Source organism: Rhamphochromis longiceps, linkage group LG7 (assembly GCF_057381845.1).
Source record: "Rhamphochromis longiceps isolate RC_006_pf linkage group LG7, R_longiceps_female_GT1.1, whole genome shotgun sequence".
NCBI classification, from domain to species: Eukaryota; Metazoa; Chordata; class Actinopteri; order Cichliformes; family Cichlidae; genus Rhamphochromis; species Rhamphochromis longiceps.
Window position 1 is genome coordinate 64,625,338 of NC_140563.1, and position 15,365 is coordinate 64,640,702.

The following is a 15,365-nucleotide window of genomic DNA, read 5'->3' on the forward strand; positions in this document are numbered from 1 at the left end:
TGTGTCAAACATATGAAACCACAATCAGCAGCTGATTTGCTCAGCTGACTGGAGCGATGGTAACGAAGCTTAATTTACATGTAATACAATAATAATAATTTATTTTTGGTCTTATACCAGATAAACACTAGATTCTGTTCTAACATACTCTAACTGCTCCTTTGTTTCCTTGTTTACCTGGAAAGCCCAGGGTCTCCCTGTTTATTAACACCAGGTTGCAGTGTCACAACAGAAGAGCTTGATTTAGTGCTGGCATTAATCTATCATGTCGCAGCAAACTGCATTTTCAGAGGATGGGTGAAGGGCATAGTCTGAGACAAGCAGACATTGTTCCTGATACTTGGCTCACAGATGGCGGAGGCTTTTAAATGGGGGAGCAGGTGAAAGAAGATAGACTGTGGGAACATTTTTGTATCCTTCACCTCCTCTACATGTTTGCTCCTCGTCCAATTAATAATTTTGTACATGCTCTGTCATTCTTTCCAGTGCAAAGTGTTGTAGCAGTGACCTATTAAAAGCTGTGGAATGTACACTGTGGACCCTCTGACCTTGAAATTAGTTAACCCGGTAGTTCAGGATCAAAGACAAACTGCACAACCTGCCCAAAAAGGCGGGGGTGCACAGAGCAGGTCGCATACCTGTGTTCACTTGGCCTGCACAGTTTCAGTATGTCATTATGAAATCAGCTCTCTCTATGAGAAACATTAAGCCTGTGCTTAGTTTTAAACTGGTTACAGCAGGTATTTTGTCCCTGAATTCACAGGATACTAAGTCTGTTTCTAAGCTGAGGTAAAACGAAACAGATCACATTTTGGTCAAACATTAACACTCTGATGTTTTTACACATTTCCCCGAAGCCCCTAAAATATTGTCATGCTGCAGATTAAGGATTTGTATTTATTGTAGGAAGTCTTAAAACAACAAAAGAACACCAAACCCATTAAGCAGACCTTCCTTTTACGTATCATAAGGGCTATATTTTCAGTGTAAAACATTAAATTTCTGGATTTAAGTTTAATACAGAAAATTGCTGTTTGGGATAATTATATGTAAGGCACCTAACATATTATTACCTCCACCATGGAGGTTTTGTTCCCCATCCTGCCTGTGTAAGTGTATGCTCGATGTTTAAGGAAGTGCTAAAATTATAGGTCATATCAGTTAAATGGTAATCAGATGCCCATTATGAAGCACTTTCATTTCTTTTAAATACCAGAACTGGGATTCACAAATATCATGAAGGAGACAATATTTTTTTACAACTCCTATCTGCAACTATGGTTAATCCATCGTTGACTGTAGTTCAACCAGTGCAGAGGCTCTGGAGCTGCACTTGAATGCAGTCCAACCAACAGCGCTGGTTACCTATCCCGTGGGTCAAATACAGATTTGTTGAAAAATCTTAAACAGAAAAGGAACACCCCCCCCCCCCCCCCCCCCCCCCCCCCCCCGCTAAAAAGTGAAGCCAACACAAAGTGCAGTTCCTCTAATGGCCACTTGAGGCATCCTTTAAAATGCCCAATTTAACAGCATTAAAACGTTTGTTTAAAGCAGGGGTCCCCAATCCCAGTCCACAGGGGCCGGTGTCCCTGCAGGTTTTAGATGTGTCCTTGATCCAACACAGCTGATTTAAATGGATAAATTACCTTCTCAACATGTCTTGAAGTTCCCCAGAGGCCTGGTAATGAACTAATCATGTGATTCAGATGTGTTGACCCAGGGTGAGATCTAAAACCTGCAGGGACACTGGCCCTCGTGGACTGAGATTAGGGACCCCTGGTTTAAAGCCTGGTATAAAAAACACCTTTGGCCTCTGTGGATTGTAATTATTATAATTTTACCCTCCATAGCCGCTCATTAGTTATCCATCTGGATACTGTTGGGGATTAAATTTGATTGTTTAGACTGATAGTTTTGCTGCCTAAAGGCCCTTTTACAGCATGCATGACTACTCACCGGCTCGTCCACAGGCAACCGTTATTGCCTCATACAAGCAATGGAAAAGACTGGGTTTCAGAGTGTTTGCCGAGTCCTACATGAAAGGGGCTTAACCTGTAGCTGCCTGATAGACTCCACTTTTACCAGTCATTGAACTGAATCTCTCCAACAGGGTTGTTCTTTTGCTGTCGTTCTGAGCAAGTATGCTTGTTTTGCACATACAGTTTATGAATGCAGCTTGCTAACAAAACATGCTAGCCTTATATAATGACTTAGCACTGAGCCCTATGGTCCTGATCAATGACAGTGATTGGTCCTGATGTAGTAACTTCTTGCTAAAGTAAAGACAAACATTGTGGTGGCCAAAGTGCTGACATTGAGGCTTCAAAATGCAAAGTTCAACACCAATTTTGAACATAGACATTTCTATGTCCATGTTTGTTTTTTTAAATCATCTCTATCTATTTACTTTACTAAATACATTTTGTTTTATGTTTTAAGTTTTGGGTTCTCAGCAGCAAGCTAAAGGACCAGCAACAATAATGAAGCTTTCCTGTAGAACGTATTCCATATGTTTTTGACACTGAAGTGACAGTTTGCAGTAACACTATGTAGACACTTGCCTGCAAAGCTCTTTGTAACATACAACCGTGATGGGACATAGACTAAAGCAAACACACCCCACAGATGTACAGTTATCATTAAAGGTAACACGCTGCTGCCTTAATACCCTTTTTTTTTTTTAATCAATGCCTTCAGCAAACATTTTTCCCATGGTTTCCTTCAATATTTACAATAGTATATTGTAGCACGATCTGTTGTGGCTGAGAATGTGAACAAAGCTATTTTAGTTTCAGCTTTCAACTAACTGCAGGTTTAAAATTACTTTTGGCAAGAGTGATGCCGCTCAATATATTTTTTCACCAAATTCTTAAAGGTTGGACTAATTGTTTTGTTACAGTTTCTCTGATGGTTACAAATGCATTGCACAAACAAATTAGTATGAATATACCATAAATACTGTCACTCTTGCATATGGAGCAGGGAAATTTATGTGAGAATTCATAGTTTGTTGGATAGGAACCGGAGGTTAATGATTGCCACCTGTTTCTTAACTTCCCCTCTCAGATAATCTACAATGGCATTCTTTCATTCCAGGGTAAAGTGGAGGACAGTCCCTCTGAACCAAATATCCCTGCACCATGCTGAATGTGCGAACTAACCGTGGGAGTGTCGGTTTCAACCCAGGCAAGAACTGCAGCTTCTTAACTAATCATAAAACCATAAATAATAATGCCAAGTCTGTATACATAATTAGTTCAAGTGCTGGCATGACAAGACCCAGAAATACGGTTATACAAGAGGTTAGCACAGCGTACAGCGTGGAAATGTACGCAATACGTGTAAACAGCTACAAAATTCAAGTTATATGACTGCACTGGATGATTTTGAAAACCTTTCACATCATTTGGATCTGAGTCAGTGCGCGCAAGTCTGAACTTGATATGAATAACCTTGTAATTCAAACAGTAGATGGTTATGTGCAATCTGACTTAACCATTAACCAAAAGAAGTTTTAATTTGCAGAAAAAACAAACTGTAGTCAAAGGAGCTTGCAAAGAAAAGCGTCTGGACTTCTTTAAGTTGCTTGAAGACGTTTCACCTCTCATCCGAGAAGCTTCTTCAGTTCTAAGGTCAAATGGTGGAGAGTTCCAGATATAAACCTAGTGGGAGAAACCCCCCACAGAGGGACAAAAGGACCCCCTGATGATCCTCTAATCGCCTGAGCCAAGGTGTGAAACTGGGTGTGGGTCCCAATCAGAACTGAAGAAACTGAAGAAGAACTGAAGAAGCTTCTCGGATGAGAGGTGAAACGTCTTCAAGCAACTTAAAGAAGTCCAGACGCTTTTCTTTGCAAGCTCCTTTGACTACGATGACCTGGATGACTGAGAACCTTCACAGACAAACAGTGTAGTTCTGTACAAACTGTGATATTTGGAAATACTGAGAGTTTAAAGTCTGGGTTAAGAATTTTAAAGTAGTGAAAATGTAAATAAAGATGTGAAGATGTAGATACGGTTGCTCTAAGAAGAGTACTGATCTGCTAGTATGCTATACATGATAATATTTATGGACAAACCCAAACTACTTAGTAGTATCAATACTTATCGATCACCTGTAGTTTCCAGATACTCCAGCCTGCTGGATGCTTGTGCATCTTTCATTTTCCTCCTTTTCTGCTAAAGAAGTCTGAAGAAGTGACTTGGACGAGTGATGAAACGTTTCTCCCACTGAAAACGCTTCATCCAGATGAACAGAATCAACATTTTGGGATTTACGTCCTTTTCTGCTCGTTGCTTATTACTGTTTTCACAACCTAAGAAGAGATCAACTCACGACTAAGTCAATGGGAGAAATGGCCAGCATTTGAGGGCTTCCAGTATCTATCAGATTAGGGATGCATAATCTCAGTGTGGCCTGATTTACCTCATAGAAACAGTAAACTGTCAGTTGCTCTGAGAAAGGGATTTAAAAACCATCAAAGAACATAAATTTCCCGAATTTGTATTTATTCTTCAAGTTTATTAGCACTAGTCTTATCTCATTATCAAGTTAAACACATTAGAGAAGAAGTAAAATAATATTAATCAAGTTCACAGCTTCTCAACGTGTAATAAACCAGACTACCATCTTTTAAATTACATGAAGGAGTGAAGCAAGGAGTGAAGCCAAAGCTTTTCATGTGCGCTCCTTTAACCTCAGTTTCCACATGGAAAAGCTGTTGTTTTGCTGATAGGTTCCTCCTGACAGCATCGAGTGCTGCCGCTGTTACTTTGCAAAGTAAACAGAGAACAACATAGAACTAGACTGAATAGATCTCCACCAATCTGTCACCGACACATGATTCTGGTTTTTGATATCTGAGCATCAGCTCAGATTGTTCCACTTTACCGACATGTTTAATTTGATGCGTCACAATACGTAATCTTTCTTTTAATCTGATGTGATGTTTACTTTTCACTAAATTAAGCTGAGCCTGGCTCATGTCAGGTACGATTACAACATGAACATTTTGATTAATGAATCAAAAGCATGTTGAAAAACCAGGTTATCGGTCAGTGATGTCGCTGTATGTGGTAATAATCTGCTTTAGAAGCAGAGTCTTGCTCTAACATGACATACAGTAAAAGTTCATTTATTTACCTGACTTTTATATAAATACAAAATATGTAGAGTGACATGATGCTATTTGGATAGATTAGTATGTTGGCTGGCTTCTCCCTTAGAGATAGGGTGAGAAGTTCGGCCATCCGGGAGGGGCTCAGAGTAGAGCAGCTGCTGCTCCACATCGAAAGGAGCCAGCTGAGGTGGTTCGGGCATCTGACAAGGATGCCCCCTGGGCGCCTCCTGGGTGAGGTGTTCCAGGCATGTCCCACCGGGAGGAGGCCCCGGGGCAGACCCAGGACACGCTGGAGAGATTATATCTCTCGGCTGGCCTGGGAACACCTTGGTATTCCCCCGGATAAGCTGGAGGAGGTGGCTGGGGAGAGGGAGGTCTGGGCCTCTTTGCTTAGGCTGCTGCCCCCGCGACCCGGCCCCGGATAAAGCGGATGAAGATGGATGGATGGATAGTATGTTAAAGTAAAACTTGAACTTGGAAATTATTTAAATGATGCCATAATCCCAAAATATTTCCCATTTTACAATCTGTTTTTGCAGAAGAGCATCACATAAAAGCAACCAATATTTATCCAGTGCTTTTAACAGACAGGAACCATAAAGTGCTTTAGGGAAAATATATCTAAAATAATATAAAATAAAAGTAGAAAAGGCAGTGTCAAGGGTAGGTGATAAGCCAAATTTATTCAGTGCAAAAACCTTAACTAGACAATCATTAAAAATGTTTTGTCAGTGGAAGAATTAAAAAAAATATATATATATAAAAACAACAACAATCTTTCTTGAATAAAACGTTCATTTCAGTTCATAAACACATGATGTTTGCCGACTAGAGAAATCTCAGAGGTGCAGACTTGTTATAATTTTTATATTTAAACATCTTTAAATATTATATGACAGAACTATTCTGATTAATATCATTATAAGGTGTAAACGATATTTATGCATTTACCTGGTATTTGGTGCCCTGCGTATAGAGAAAAAGGAAGTAGGAGTTCAGGGTTTAGGGCCTGTCGTGCCCTTTTACACACCGACCCCCATTTGTAGCTGTGCTGATGATAGTACACACACACCCCTCTTATGTAAGTGCGCACACACTGCAGAGGTAATGGGAAGCGACAGACAGGAAAGAAAAAGGCAGCATCTGTTTCCCTCTATTCATCTTTTGGTTAGGACGATGGCGAGGCTGGAGACCTAGGGAACATCCTGCCTGCCTCTTCCATACTTACCATGCCCATCCAGATTTGCAGCTTTTCCATTTTTCCAGTTTGCATCATTCGTAAAGTCCCTCATGGGGGTGTTACTACACACTTGGTTGTGCCAGATCTGGAGTTGCTAGCACTAACTTGGCTCTGCGCAAACTCAGTCTTTGTACCATCAATCATTCTACTGTCCTGCACAACGTCTGGGTTAGTTATCAAGGATCTTTTATTTTCTTACATCTCAAACAGAACATTTTCTCTGGCCATTACTAATGCAAGCTCCTGAGTTGCCGATACTTAATCGCGGCATCCCTCAAGGCTCTGTTCTCAGCACACTGTTATTTTCAATACTCAACATGCATCCCATCTCAGCAAGATCAATCCTAACTATAGAGTGGCTTGTAAGTGTTACGTAGATACTGCAACAACCTCAGCACAAAGCTTTCGAAAATTTAGTGACAGTAAATCAGAATATAAGAAAGATTCAGCCACCTTGACTTATACGGATTTTGGTTCATTTACCAGAAATACTGACTAACACTGAGCTGTTTTTGATCCTGATCTCTGTTTCATGAGGGCATGATTTGTCTTTTCTGTCTCTGATTATTGCAGACTCTGTTGATCATCTCAACTGAAGAGCAACGTTGGTGTCCTAACTATGTTCTTCTTTACCAGGAGAGTCATTGTTGGTTTTGATTGAAAAACGTGAAAATAACATTTTCCATAAAATTTTGCAAAACATTCTTTGGGGATCATCCAGTATCAAAATCGCGAAACACCTCTTCAGCTTTACCATAAAACGTAGTGTTTCTAGTTATTGTATGTATGATGATACATACAATAACTACATACAATAAGTATTTCCATATATATATATTACACCTACTGTCATTATACAGATTTTCTTGTACATGTGAGACGGAGCTTCTGTCAATAGTGTGGGAGTTAAGCCCCCATAACAGCCTTCGTATTGGTTTTCTAGATATAATAAATGGTGTCATTATGTAATAAGCATCCAAATCACATCCATCCTTTATACTAATACATAATAGGTACCTATCATGCCAGCAATGGTAATGAATGGGTAGGTTTCTTTGTAATCCAGGGGAGCCTGTTAATAACACCTGGCCTCAATAGTCTCCAGCTAAAGGTAGATCATCTCTAAATGTACATACCTTTCAACAGTCTCCTAAGGCTTTGATTGATACCCCTCAGTCAGCTTTGCCTTCTAAGCCCCTTCCTCATTTATCTCAGATTACACTGACATGATGACAACAGTGTAAACAACAAGTGGTGACTCACAGACTGAAAAGTGTGCCTGTGGTTTTCACTGGTCATGTTTTTTTTCCTCCTTAAAATTGACTAGATTTAAATATTATTCGATTAAAAAAATGGTGATTTTGGTGAGCAACAAAAAAAATCTTTTCCACCACTAAACAGTGAAAAAGAAACCCTTTTGTTGTGGGGGAGGGGTGCACGTGCATGTGTGTTGTCTCTAATTCCACTGTGGGATGATTGATAAGTTGTTGGTGCTCAGCTCTGATACCACCCACCTGTGGGAACGAGCTCGCACACATTCACACACCACCGCAGCCCATCGACCATTTTCCTTGGGAGAAAATGTGAAAGTCTGGAGAAAAAAAAAGATTCTTCCTTTTTCCTAAGAGATCCTGTCTTTCACCAACCCACAGAAGGAGAGTTGCTAAATATAGTATTTAGTGTTTTAAAATAATGATTTTTTAAACCCTAACATCGGCTGGTGTTTGTGCTGTTGACACTTTTTGAGGAATGTGAGGTTAAGGCAGCTTCAGGCAGTGTGTGTTGACTCCTGGCTGATGTTTAACTGGGTAGAGTGCTGTTCACATACATGCATAACGATAGAGAGATAAATAATCAGCTATTTCTATTTACATGGGATGTCCTGCCGCAATCACATTCAAATGTTCTCAGCTTCAACATTTGAAATTTTCTGTGTTCTACTGCAGATAAAATATTGGTTTATCACATTTGCAAGTCATTGTATTCTACTTTTATTTACATTTTACAGTTTTCCAACTTGGAATTGGGCTTGTAGTCCTGAGTAGCACAGTCAGAAGTAATAATGCCTCAGAGCGATAGTCAGGTTATGACGTACGGAGCCGGTGAGTCATGGAAGAACATTTTGACATTTATTCGTTGGTGTGTCCTTAAGGCGGTGCCTCTTTGAGACTTTCCTTGGTACTTACGTTGCCCAGTAGCAGTCGCTGCCTGGCGCTAGGTTCAGCCTGCACAATATTTGTGTCTGATAAGATAGTCACTGCGTAAAATGATTAGTCCTAAATGTTTGAGGCATTACAGACTGACAGGCCAGTCATATCTTCCATACTTTCACAACCATTCAGGCATCATCAGCTACAAGAAACACATGAAAGGAAAAACAGGACCTGAAATTAAATGGGTCTCACGATTCAAAGCAGCGTGTAGCGACATTCATTTGCTACACTGAGCGTGAACGAGCTCATTGGGCTATTGGTGATTAATGCTATAAAAGTGTGCTACAAAAAACAGATAATGTCATGTCACTGAGCACTGAGGGCCTAAACTCAACTCATTCACAAATCCTCTAAATCAGATGCCACCTTCATCACAAATCGTACTTCAAATGAAAGAATAATTTTCTAAATGAAAGTCATCCTGTGTTGCAGAAAGCCTAAAAGTAGCAACTGAGACTGGAAACTGTTTAGTGAGATAACAATCCAAGTGAGAAGTTTTCTTATTTCCTCATAGACTTCTACACTGTGAGACTTCATTTTGAAACCAGATCAGTCGCCCCCTGCTGACAATTAAAAAGAATGCAGGTTTAAAGCACCTCCTTTACTTCTCAGATCAGAAAGCTGAATCTTTTATGGTCAGATTACTTTCATACAGATATCATGTAGGGTGAATCTGGGACTAACCTCAGATAACTCCCTAAATCCACCTGCTTACCATCACTAAACTTCAGAGCCATATTTTATGTCCTGCCAAGCAAATAGTTTTGGGTTTAATATCATCGCAGTAAGCAGAGGGTGTCTTGACCACCCATCGATGCAGCTCTGGGTTTTTTGAAACTTACAGCATTTTCTGTTAAAGATGTAAAGCGGATGTTGCAAAACTTCTGCATACAAAACTGAAGCTCTCTGTATACGTGAGCCTTCAGAACTGAGAGGTTCATTTGATTGGCTCCTTAGTATTTTTCACCTTTCATCACAAATCGATTTCTTTCTATCAGTGTGATGGAGAATCGTGCTGTTCCGCTCCGTCTGACCCGGCCCTGCCCATCTGGAACAACGATGACTAAAATAGACGAGTGCTTTTCCTTCCTGTGATCCACGAATGATGTCAGGACTGCTCTCGTGTGCGATGCCATTTTTTAGCTGCTCTGTCTTTTATCTCCAATTTCTCTAACAGATGAGGCTCTCTACATTTCATTGCGTTCTCTCTGACTTGCTTTGTGCGTCCTCAGCTGACATTGTCATCCAGACTACAAATCTTTTTCTGTCTTTGCTATTTTGGTGTGGAGCTCAGACGGAGCCAGAGGATTTTCACCATCTTGCCATGCTGGAAGAAGATGGGGTGCAAAGCATTTTCCTCCTGCTATATTCTCCATTTTTATTACACTCAACAAATTCCATTAAAAGACAAAAATCAATAATGAATTGATCCAACTAATGTACTGTGTGTGTATCCAGAGCCACAATACTGAGACAAGGTTGCAGCCACTTTAGAAGGTACACTTCACATGAAGTCAGCTTATGAATAAAAACTATGGGCGGCACTATTTTTGAAAGCCTCTTCACTTTATTTTAAATGCCTAAAATCTTTGCACAATACTGCATCTCTTCCATGTGGAACCTTTCCCAGATGTATGTCTTAAAGAGCAAATTCACTGACTTTTAACAGGGTTTTTATTTCGGTGTGCAAAATATTCATTAACATGCAAAATTCCCACATCAGCCTAATCAGTAATAGTCCCCTATTTTCTTTCATTTTCAGAATGATTGCACTTTTCCACAATGCAATAGGATTTCCACATGGTGTACTAAGATTCATTCATAGGCCTTAGGAGACAGAAGTGCAGGTGACACAATTCAGTGAAATGCTAAAAGCCTCTGAACTGTTTTCATTTAAGTTTACTTCTTGTTTTAATTTGTTTTCTGTGTTTTTACTTCGGCTTATGGCAGTGTTAGCGTCACGCTCTGGGGCTGTTTTGCAAGTTGTAATAGTACAAATCCAATAATGAAGAATGAGAATGACTACATCCAAATGTTTTCAACTTCACCTGTATTAACAGACAATTGAAACTTGGACATATTTGGATGTTTCAACAGGACGATGATCCCAAACGCGTGGAGTGGATAAAGCATGCTACCATTAAGCTTCTGGGCTTCCCAAAGCTGAACATTTGTGAAATGTCTGGACTGCGATTAGAAGCCACGTCTGTGCTGGAAAATGAGTTGAAGCGCACCTTGCTATTTAACCAAATGTTGGCGTATACTTGGATTAGAGAAAATCCTAAAAAGATCAAATTCTAACTTGTTCACCCAATTCTTGGTTTTTAAAGTCATTAAAGACATAAGCTGTACAGTGGTCCAATTAAACAAACCCATTCATGTTCATGAGTGTATTTAAAACTTTGACCACAACTATATCTGGTATATATATATATCTAATCTAAAGGTGCACTTTAGTCAGTATGAGTATGTAGGAAAGCTTGAAAGGGGCTGCTAACCATCCCGCTCCAAAAGTACTGATTATACAAGTTTATCAAAAGAGGAAATCACTCAAAAGTTCAAACTTCTCTTCTCATCAGAATTTGCATGATTTTGATTAAACATTTGATTAGAAAGTAAGTGCACAGACTTGAAAAATGATCTCATCAGCACAAAAAGAGCCCACGCTCTTTGGATTTCCTATCATATGAATTTGTGCGCCGTGGCTTGAAAATAGAAAGGCACCTGATGTTTGAGCGATACGTTCTTCAATTATCTCATCGCGCTTTGCCGCACACTACTAAGTTATTATCAAACTGAGTCATTTTCCTCTGTGGCTACACCGACTGAGTGAAGGTCACAAAACACTGGCGCAGGAAGAGCTAATGAAAAAGTTAAGGAGTGCAGCATCAGCTTTCCTCTGGCACTGAAGCAGAGTAACAGCAATCAAGTCATAACTACTGCCTCAACAACTTTCATGCAACTTTTGAGATTACAGAGGACATCAGCAGCTGAAGTCTAATAAATCTTGTGCCTCCGCTGATCAAACCCACGCCTCTCTGTTCTGTTCACGCCAACTGATGGAATTCGTATATGGGACTGACTTTAGTTTTTGGACTCTGGAGCTTTTTGTTTGTTTGTTCGTGTCTTTATGTCTCTGGCGTCACCACCGGCACTCGCTCTGTCTCGCTGAGCTGCTTTCGTGAAATATTGATCATCTCTCCGCCCTCCTTGCTGGCGTCTGCCTTAATTGACTGGCAGCAACAGAGCCGCAGAAATGATTGAAGAGTCTGAATGAAGCGAAAGAAGAGGAGAAAAAAAAGAACCGGCTCATCGAGTTCATAAACGTCAAAGCCCAGCTCCCTCCTCCTCGCCGTATAAATCACAGTGTCTCATTCCTCTTGTTTATCATCTGCTCCTGCACTCCCCTCTCTCCGTCTTCCTCTTTTTCTATCCAGCTTTTTTTTTCTTCTGGAATAAGTGACTAAATCTGACAGGACACTTTCAGGAAGGAGTGCCAGAACAATCCAATGCAAACACAATTCTGTTGGATTATGTTGTACATGGATGGGATTCCAAATTTAAAGCTGCCCTCAGCACAGGGGTCATGTGAAAGATTTTACAAATCTGAGTTACAGTTAACAGAGCAGAGTTTTCTCCACTTCACAGGTTATATGAGTTCTTTTTACAGAGAGGAGTCTTTCTCCTGGCAACCCGTCCAAACGAGTCATACTTGTTCAGTCTTACTGTCATGAACTTTAAGATTTAACGCAATAACCGAGGCCTACAGAATCTCAGGTGTAGCTCTTGAGATTGTTTGCAGTTTCTCTGAGCAGATCTTTCTGGGACGATCACTTCTGAGAAGGTTGGCAGCGATCCTGAATGTTTTTTATTTGTGAATAATCTCTCTGTAGAATGATGGACTAATAACTCTTCCTAGACTAAGACCATTGCTGATGCATTTGCTAATCCTTGCTCCAGAGCATCAAACTCCAAAATTTTCTGCTTTTATAGAGGTGCTCACACCAGCTGATGATCAGGAGTACATGGCTGCTGCCTAACCTCCATGTCCTGATGCATAAAACATAATCATTTCTTTTTTAGCATAAATGTTTCATATTTTTGTTTTAATGAGTAAATAAACAGTATTGGTCACAGAGAACCAAAACAGCGGTTCTCTGTGAAAATGAATTTATTATACCAATACTTGTATTAAATAAGCAAATGGATCATTAGATATATTAGATCCAATAATCAGCCAGGCAGATAATCAGTCTACTGTTGCAGTGAGTTTATCATGACTTCTCTCACAGTCGTGGCTAAAACTGTATCAGGTGTGGCTATTTATAAATGTGCTTTTGTTTCTGTATCTCTTACTTATGGACAGGATGGATGTGTTAAAAACAGCATGTTATTATTCAGTTATGAGTGGCCTTGGGTAACATTTCACCAGTAGCACTGATTCTTGTCATTGACCAAATCTAACAAGCCTCACTAGCTGGAGACGCTGGAGATGAACTTTGTACACTGAGATAGTAACAGCATGTAACTCCTTCTTAATACCACTAAGCTAGAAAACTGCGAGGGATAAATCTGTCTTCTCAAAAACATTAAGGTGTGCTCAATAAATGTTTCTCCTTAACTGCAGCTGGTAAAAATGTAATCATCTTTTTTCCTCCTAAAGACCTGGGGATGTGTTTTCAATACAAAAGCATGAAAACATTTCCCTGCCTGTTTTCTTGCTCTTCCAGAAATGCTGCGACAGAGCTTAAGAACAGAACGTGTCAAAGAGACACAGAGCCGAGAAGGAATTTGTTTGTATATTTGCAGTTGCTTCAATAAACCGGCATGATGAGTAGCCAAAGGGTGAACGTGGTGTTAAATATCAGCCGTGCAAAACAATCAACTGTTCTGATGCATTTTGGCCTCCAGACACTGTCTGTGACACGACTGTGGATAAGAAGGATTGAAGGATTCGACACTGTCAGACAGCACTGCTGCAGCAGGCAGACAAAAGCAGTCAAAATAAAACAGAAGTAGTTTGTGTTGAGTCAGATTTCATGCCAGAAAACTGAAGCAAGCTTATTTCATCCCTTTCCATGACTGGAGTATCTTGTTCCTGTCATTGCTCTCTGCACCTGCATTAACCAATGCGCTGCTGCCAGCTGCTTTTATTATTAAGGAAAAACCGTCACAAAGTGCTAACATATCTGTAAATCCCCGATGCTGCAGAGGATTAAGTTTCCCTCTCGGCGTCAGGGACGCTTGCTCTTTACTGAGTTTTAACCAGTATCTTCACGTTGAAAGTTGTAAACCACACAGCTCAAATTCATGCCATTAAAAACTCTTCCCTGGTATCTTTTTGCCTGCTGGTCTCTTAAAGTACAAGCCTGCTAATGCATGTTGACATGCTCATTAGTGTTGCCACCAGATTGTGATTCTCTAAGTAAAACGTATGATTACGTTCCACCCTTGCTGTCCTCATCAGTCCCTGTCTTAATACAGGCTGACATGGCAGAACAGCAGCTCTGGCCCTACAAGCTGTTTCTGCTTCATTATTTATGGCCTGACTCTTACTCGGTTGTCAGCCTTAGTGGATTTCATAGAGGATGTGTATTTAGACACATTCTACCCTGGGGTAAAAATGTGTTTAAATAAATAATATCACTGACAAGCATTATAAATCACGAGCTAAGTGACTTGTTGCACGGGGTCAGGGCTCTGTGTAGGCTATGATAAAAGGTTAATGATGGAGGGAACTCTAATGTGCCAGAGTGACTGCACAATCCTACTGCAGTGTCTGATGGGAGGTGTTCTTGTAGTTACCCACTTGATGGACTTTTTTCTAATCCAGCATGCACATTCATATTCTCAACACGATCACTTTTATTGGGGCTAGTCTTATGACTCTGTTAGCTAACCAACTTAGCTGGGGGTTAGTTAGATTTAATATCTCATTTAAAAGCTCTAAAATGAATTAATTTAAGACTTAAATTGCCACTTTTGACTTGCTTAGCAGTCTATACTTTTAAACATAATCTCTCATCCTCCTCTGCTGTCTTCTCTGTCTCCGTCTCTGTGTTGCACATTAATGAAAACTGTATATTTAGCTTGTAGATTCATTGTGTGGCAAACTGCAGAGAAACTCTTTTCCACAGGATGTGTCTGCTAGCTGAAAGTACAATTTTGAACACATTCATCACATTTGCTGAGCTTCTTGAAATCACGAATCTTTTTATGTTCGCTAGCTACTGTGCTCACTTGCTAGATGCTAGCTAGGTAGTACCACAACCACAACTTCATTTGCATCTGCACCATGAACGCATCACTGGGATGAGAAGAAAAAAGGGATGTGGTGAGCTTGTAAGTGGGCTCTGGGATGTCGTATTGCTTTGCAACTTCAGCCCCGACTGTATATATTTAACTTAAGTTGATGCTATATACCAGCTTTTTGCTAGTGCTACACTGTCTGATTTGAGACACAGCATATTTGACAGTGGATTCTATTCTACATCTATTAAAATAAACATTTAAACTGCTGTCTACACTTAATTTTGACTATGAATGACCACCAATTTAAATGCAAAAAAATTAAATTAATTAATAAATAGATAAATTAACTAAAATAGATGAATAAAATAAAATTGATAAAATAATTTTAAAAAATGAATAAATACATTCTTGTGTGACATAAGTATAAATATAGTATGTGAGGCAAAAGAATTATTGTATGACAGGCAGTAAAAATGTTAATCAAGTTATGCAAAAAGAAAAAAGTAAAATCTGCTTAGTTTTAATATTGGCAGCCCTGGGA